General features: G+C 34.5%; 1 long non-coding RNA gene across 1 annotated transcript; it reads left to right on the top strand.

Annotated features, from left to right (window-relative positions):
* Positions 1 to 5,182: 5,182 nt before the first annotated feature.
* Positions 5,183 to 7,182, top strand: LOC118482007. Its single transcript, XR_004866694.1, has 3 exons — positions 5,183 to 5,476; positions 6,227 to 6,281; positions 6,727 to 7,182. It is a non-coding gene; the product is annotated as an uncharacterized LOC118482007 (long non-coding RNA).
* The last annotated feature ends 651 nt before the right edge of the window (positions 7,183 to 7,833 follow it).

Here is a 7,833-nt window from a genome sequence, read left to right as displayed (position 1 = left end):
TCACCTTGGAAAGGTGTAGTTCGTTTTGGGAAACGAGGCAAGCTCAATCCGTGTTATGTCGGACCATTGGAAATCATTGAGAAAATTGGCAAAGTCGCCTACAGGATGAATCTACCTGAAGAACTCAGCGGAGTTCACAATGTTTTCCACGTGTCAAATCTGAAGAAGTGTCTATCAGATGAGACCCTCATAGTTCCCCTCAAGGAGCTCACAATCGATGGCCAGCTGCGATTCGTCGAGGAACCAGTAGAGATTGTTGATCAGGATGTTAAGATTCTCAAGCGTACTAGAATACCTCTTGTTCGAGTCCGTTGGGATTCCCGTCATGGCCCAGAGTATACCTGGGAATGAGAAGACCAAATAAAACTCAAGTATCCCAGCTGTTTAAGAAAAGTGCAACCACTACTAAGGCTTAAGCTACTTCAGAATTTCGGGACGAAATTCCAAATCAACGGGGGGATGATGTGACACCCCAGTAAAACTAGGAAACCAACACAACATAACTAGCTTCCTCAGTAACCACGAGCTAAATTTCAGGACGAAATTTTCTTAACAAGAGGAGAATGTGACAACCCACATAATTCCATGTATCCGTACAATTTATTAATGATAATTAAAGTGCTTGATGACGGTGCTGAATTATTTATCTACTTTCTGATTTTTGTGTTATACTTACATATGCTTGTTAACATACTAGTAGTGTACGGAAAAATTACTAAATAGTCTGGTATGCTTTCCTTAGTGTTGAAAAATAAAAATGTCACTAAAAATATTATAAAAGACACCTTACGGATTAATTAAGCACTTTAACGGAACAACACCCAACCAAACAACCGGATATTACCCGGAACACTAAAATATTATCAGAAACATTGCTTCACTCTTTCTGAGCTAGTTATGGTTCCCGAAAACTTAATCATATTACATAAAGCATAACACAACAAGCACTAACTAAACCACCTAACTCCTAACTAAATAACTAACTAGAAGTTGAAATCAAACCAATACCCCCCCCTAATGGTGACCGTCCCCTAGGGACCCTACCTCCATAAAATGTGAGCTAAATCTCTAAGTAATCTACTCTTGGAAATCACAAGATCTTGATTGGACTTTGTATGTACTCTTGAAGACATGAGATCCATTGGATAAAAGGGATTAGTGTGTATAAGTACATCATCATCTTCATCAAACAAACATCTCGTTCTCCTCCATTAAAGTCTCGGCCGAACACCCCTCTTTATACACCACCATTTTCGAATTCCTTTGAAGCATTTCAAGTGTACATCAAGGTGCACAAAGGTGAATAACGAAAGGTGGAACTCAAGGATTATCAAGGACCTCTCTCGTGTGGTTTTATCCAATTATTTTCCACCTTGTTTCTTCCCTAGCTTCAAAGCTAGTAGTAAGCCTCTTTGATCTTTTTATATGTTATATTTATTGTGGTTAATAGTTGTGTTAGGATGAAAATACAAGAACACTAAAAGATCATGAACAAAAGTCTTACACACACTACTAGAAAACTGCTATTATTCCTACCAGAATTTCCTACGCATTCCCTACAAACGAAAATTCTGACACTTTTCCCACGAAAATCCTACGAACAAGAAAGAGTCTTAGTTTTGTGACAAAAAAAGCCACAAAAAAGCCACAAATTGTTATGCGTAGGAAAAGTGTCAGAAATTTCCCATTTGTCGGAAATTTGTAGGAATTGGTATGCGTAAGAAAAGTGTCGGAAATTTCCCACGGAATTCGGACGGAATTCGTTTTCATTTTAACGATTAGTAGGAGATGCGTAGGAGTCCAGTTTATAAAAAAAAATTCATAATAAAGAAAATAATGATATTAAAATATAAAATTTTATTATTTATAAAATTATATGTCGTTTTTTATTTTATTTAATACTATCCGTAGGAAGAATGTCGAAAATTCCGACAAATTACTTACAGAATGGATAAAAAAATATTTGTAATACATTTTATATGTTATTTTAAAGCTAATTGATTAAAATCCGTAGGAAATGAGTCAGAAATGCCGACATATTTCCTACGAAATAGTTTTTTTATTAATATCCGTAGGAAATGCGTAGGAAAATACCGACATATTTCCTACGTAATTGTTTTTAGGGTAAATTACTTTTTGAGTCCCTGTGTTTTAGTGGTTTTAACCACTTGAGTCCAAAATCAAAAAGTTTCACGCCCTGAGTCCCTAGCCATTTATTTTATAACGTTTTGAGTCCAACTTTGTTCATTTTATAACGATTTGAGTCCAAAAAAATTGGACTCAAAAGGTTAAAATTTGGACTCAAATGGTTAAAGAAAATGCTTATAGGGACTCAGGTCGTTAAACTTTTTACTTTTGGACTCAACTAGTTAAAACCACTAAAACACAAGGACTAAAAAAGTAATTTACCCTTGTTTTTAATTAATATCCGTAGGAAATGTGTAGAAAAATACCGACGTAATTCCTACGAAATACATTTATGATTGGTTGTTACGACATAATAACACTCCATACAACGTGATATAACCCTTTAACATTAAATGTTACATGATAAAGGCCTTAATGGGTCATTAAGATATATCAAGGCCTAACACGGTCTATTAGGGCATATATGACTTGCAATCCTTCGTTACGATATAATAGCACCCAATATAAGGTGATGTCATCCTTCAACATCAAATGTCACATAATAAATGCCTTAACGTGCCTTTAAGATATATCAAGACTTAACACGGTCTACTAGGGCACGTATGACTTGTAATTGTTCATTATGTTACAATATCGCTCAATACAACGTGAAATAACCCTTCAACATCGAATGTTACACAATAAAGGCCTTAACGGGCCATTAAGATATCTCAAGGCCCAACACCGTCTATTAGGGCATATATGACTTGTAATTCTTCGTGACGATATAATAGCACTCAATACAACGTGATGTAATCCGTCTGTCACACCCCAACCGATGGCGGAATCATCGGGATGTGGCATGATGCGAATAGGTTGCTTGAGAGAATCCATAACGACTAATTTAGTGACAATATTTAAAAGGTTCAATATCCCATACTATCAAACAAATATTCCACAAAAGTCATAATGGAATTCAGTTGTTTCTCAAACAACAAAACGTAACGTAACAAAACTTGCATTTAGATTTAGGCGGGTTTCTAGACTTCCTAAACCATTTCCAGCGTTAGTTAGTGCGAGTACTCTAGGTATTTTAGCGAGATATTAGGTGTCGGGTTGCGTTGCGTTGCGTTTAGCGTGATAGATACATAGATAATAATATAATATAATATAATATAATATAATATAATATAATATAATATAATATAATATAATATAATATAATATAATATAATATAATATAATATAATATAATATAATATAATATAATATAATATAATATAATATAATATAATATAATATAATATAATATAATATAATATAATATAATATAATATAATATAATATAATATATAAGTAACCGCGTTTTGAGTTTGCGTTGCGTTGGTGCGAGAGCGAGCAAGTAGTTTAGATACTCACGTGATGTGGTAGTGTAAGCGAAAGCATTATAAGCGTAAGCGTTGTGTAGTGCGATATAGCGTGCTGAAGTAAGCGATGTAGTGCAAAAATATGCGATATAACGTAGTAAGCGATACAGTTTACATTATGATTCGAATCTCGGGTGCTAGGCGTAAAAAGAGTAACGAGCGCGAAAGTGCGGATTGTTACACCGTCAACATCAGATGTAACATATTAAAAGCCATAACTAGCCATTAAGATATATTAAGACTTAACACGGTCTATTAGGGTACACATGTCTTGTAATTGTTCGTTGCGATATAATATCATTCAATACAAATACAACGTGATATAATATCCTTTAACATGGAATGTTACATAATAAAGGCCTTAACGAGCCATTAAGATATATCAAGGCTTAACACAGTCTATTAGGGCATGCGTGACTTGTAGTTGTTCGTTATGATATAATATTACTTAATACAATGTATTCTTTTTCATCTCTTTCATTTGCTGCTATATCGTGTACCCGTTTCGTACATGCACTGAAATTAACTGAACCGATACCCACCGAAAACCCGTCGCAAAACACTCATAAACCCACTAGTTAGATATGAAAGTTAATTATTCTATAGTTGCCATTGAGTTAGTGGTGTAGTGGTTGGGGAAAGAATTGGTGTTCCTTGTGACCCAGGTTCGATTCACACTCTCCTCGTTATTTTATACGGTTATTAACCGAACCGGTTTTTTCACTCAAAACGAAAACAGTTTTTTTATAACCGGTTTCGGTTACTAACCGGTTTTTTCAAGCCCAAAACAATAACCGGTGTATCCGGTTAGGACCGGTTTTTCCCAAAAAAAAACCGGTTTTTTTTGGGGTTTTAACCGGTTTTTTTTCCGGTTTCGGTTATTAACCGGTATTTCAGATCAAGATTAGTACCCGGTCACAAACCAGCGGTTCGGTTATAAAACTGCTCCGGTTATAAAAAAATCGGTTTCGGTTTTTTTCCCGGTTTCGGTTCTAAAACCGGTTTTTTTTGTACACCTCTAGCTGGCAGCGGTCGAGTACTCGACCTTGGCCATAACGTCCGATGTCACAGTGGTTGACACATCGTTTCTTGTGGTTCAGAAAAAAATATACTAGTCTATTCAAAGTTATTTACATGTATTAATATTTATTCATAACATTTATAACTAAGTATTAATATTTATTCATAAAGTAAGAATTAAAAAAACAACTTATATTGTCTCACAACTAAGAGCATTCCCATCCAGTCCATCATATGTAGTGTGTGGGGTTTTTAAAATGTAAAGAGTATAAAAAGTGGTTGTGAGTGGAGGAGAGAGAAAATATTACTGTTCATCTGTATATTTGGGACTATAATTTTTTAATATATATTGAAAGTGGCTGTGAGTGAAAGAGAGAGAAAAATGTAATATATATTGAAAAGGAGACAGAAAAAGTATTTGTTTTTAGTGGAAATATATTGATATAGGAGTTGTTTTTTAGTGAAATGTATATATATTTTTAGTGGATTGGATGTGAATGCTCTAATTACGCTAGTTTGAATTTTTCATCAAAATGAAACCCTCCGGTGTTTCCCGCCCCCCAAACCTCACCAATCCAAATTACATACCTTTTATCTACCCAGTACCCACTCACTTTCTCTCTCAAAATCTCCTTTCATAGTGGATCTAAATAGGCTAAAACGAGAGGGCGTTCTTGGTGTTTTATAATAGAGGTTCGATACGGGGGAAGATAATGGAGTTAGGGTTTTTCTGTTGAGGTCTTTTGTGATGGTTCGAAGTCTTTATTCGTCAATCGTCACCCAAAAGGCCAAAAAAAATCAAACGCTACTTTACCCCTCTCGGCTGAAACACAATAGCCTTCGGCGACCGGCAGGCTTCAGTGGTTCCCTTTCGATTGAAATACAACAGCTCTCCATTATATGTAAGTTATTTGTGCTATGTTCTTAATTTGGAAATTGTTATCTAAGGATTGCACCTTGTTATGATTTTGCTTTTGTCATAAACTCTTCTTATTATACTTTTGTTCTAGTTTTGCCCTAAATTGTTAACTGTTATTTTTTTCCTAATTTGAGAATTAAGTTGGTAGCTGTTAAAACTTGAATTATAGGTCTTATGGATATTGGGACTTTGAGGTAGATTTGTTTCTTTTGTCTTGTTAATCTCATATTTCATATTTGATGCTTGAATGCTTCAGACTTATATAGTTGTCTTGAATACTTTAATTGTCATACTTGAATTTGTGATTTAGTTGTGTTAAAACTTGAATAACAATTTATTCGGGTCAAAAGGTGAAAACTCGTAGGGAGAAACTTTAGATATTTGTAGTTTTTTATATATATATAATGACATTGCAATTTTCTTCTATGATTTCTAATGATTCTATATTTTCATTATGAGATTGTATTTTGTTATGTTCCTGACCCGATCGATCCGAAAATTCTGATTTTTGGTTGCGAGAAACATGACCACCAGGAAAAAATGAACACATAAGAAAAAAAATTTCTGGATTTGCCACTGTTCAAAGATCCGTGAACCCATAGGTTTATTGTTTTTGGTGATTTAATCTACCCAGCACCCATGATACCAATAGATAATTTTTAATTTGTACAGATACTTAGGTCAAAACTGAAATTATTTGTCGATTAGTGACATATCTTGTTTTAACTTGCAGATTCAGAGAGCACCTGGCTCCTGAGATTGAAAAGAGACGACGTAAGTTGAAGAAGGTGAGGTTTGATGTTAAGTTTGCCCTATCTCACTCTCTCTAGACTCTACTTTTTTAGTGGGATATTACTCGTTACGTTATTTTTGTTTGTTATTTAATTGATTGAAATTCTTATCAATTCTGCTGGGGCATTGTCACCTGTGGTTGCCACTAATGCTGGCAGTATAGACTGGTTTGGTCATGGCCAGGGATCCAAAGTGGGTTCCCTATCCCGAATCGGTTCACAGCCCATGTGGATTTCGTTAAGTGCAAAATACTAGTTTATTATAATTATGTGTCATTATTTCAGATAATGTGGATTTCGAGTTACTTTAACTCTTTAAGTTTCGACCCCGTCGCAACGCATAGCGGGTCAAAATACTAGTTTATTATAATTATGTGTCATTATTTGAGATAATGAATACAAGAACGATTTCATATCTGTATTTTTCGTATGTTGTTAACAGGTAGTAATGTAGGAGAAGAATTCGGCAATCAGCTTGATGAATGACACAAAGTAATTTGCCCATGGAGAGGAAACACCTCTGCCGAAAGCTTAGTGCAGTTCCCTCCTACGCCGCCATCAGCCCTAATTGGTGGTTTTAAGGCCATTGTGACAGATTGTTTCGGTTTCTCTACCTACCAATTGTGGCTGCTTCCACATTTGACCAGATGAGGGTCTCTAGAGGCCCGGAAATTGACCGCTTTTTGGTTCAGTCGCATACTTTCGCCACATGGGAATCAGGTTTTAAGGCAGACATCGTATCTGGTTCAGATAATGCCAGAGAAGAGGCGTTATGTATATATTCACGTGTAACAATGGTGGTTTTGTGATTTAAACTGGTTCAAAATTTATGTTGTTTGTTCCGGATCTTTATGTTTACAATGGTGATTTTGTAATTTAACATGCTCCAAATTTATGCTATTTGTTTTTGTTAAATTTATGTTCTAAATCATATTTACCATTATGCTTTTTAAGCTGAAAAAAATAGGTATTTTCTATTTTTTATATTATTTTTTTTTTCAAATGTATCCGCAGGAAATGTGTAGGAAAAAAATTAATTAGGTTTGTCACATTCTGTTGGAATTGTGTAGGAAAAAGAATACATTCTGTTGGAATTATGTAGGAAAACAAAACTAATTTCGTAGGAAATGCGTAGGGAAAAAGAATACATTTCGTTGGATTTGTGTAGGAAGAAAAAATTATATCGTAGGAAATATGTAGGGGAAAAGAATACATTTCGTTGGATTTGTGTAGGAAGAAAAAAATAATTTCGTAGGAACTGTGTAAAAAAAATAAAATATATAAAATTATATAATAAAAATAATTATAATTGATTTATACACAAACTTTAAAAAATAAATATTCTGTGGGAAATGTGTGGGAAAGTTGAGAAAATTAATTCTGTTAGAAATGTGTAGGAGAATTCTAACGAAACATTTTTGTGGGAAATGCGTAGGAGAATTTGTAGGAAATGCGTCAGAAAAAAATTACCCACGAGCAAAATTCCCACAGCCCATTTTCGTGGGAAATCCGTGGGTAAACGCATTTGCCCACGGATTTCCCACGGAAA

Source organism: Helianthus annuus, chromosome 9 (genome assembly GCF_002127325.2).
Source record: "Helianthus annuus cultivar XRQ/B chromosome 9, HanXRQr2.0-SUNRISE, whole genome shotgun sequence".
Classification (NCBI taxonomy): Eukaryota; Viridiplantae; Streptophyta; class Magnoliopsida; order Asterales; family Asteraceae; genus Helianthus; species Helianthus annuus.
Note: the sequence above shows the minus strand (reverse complement) of the source record. Positions and strands in the feature narration are given on the sequence as shown.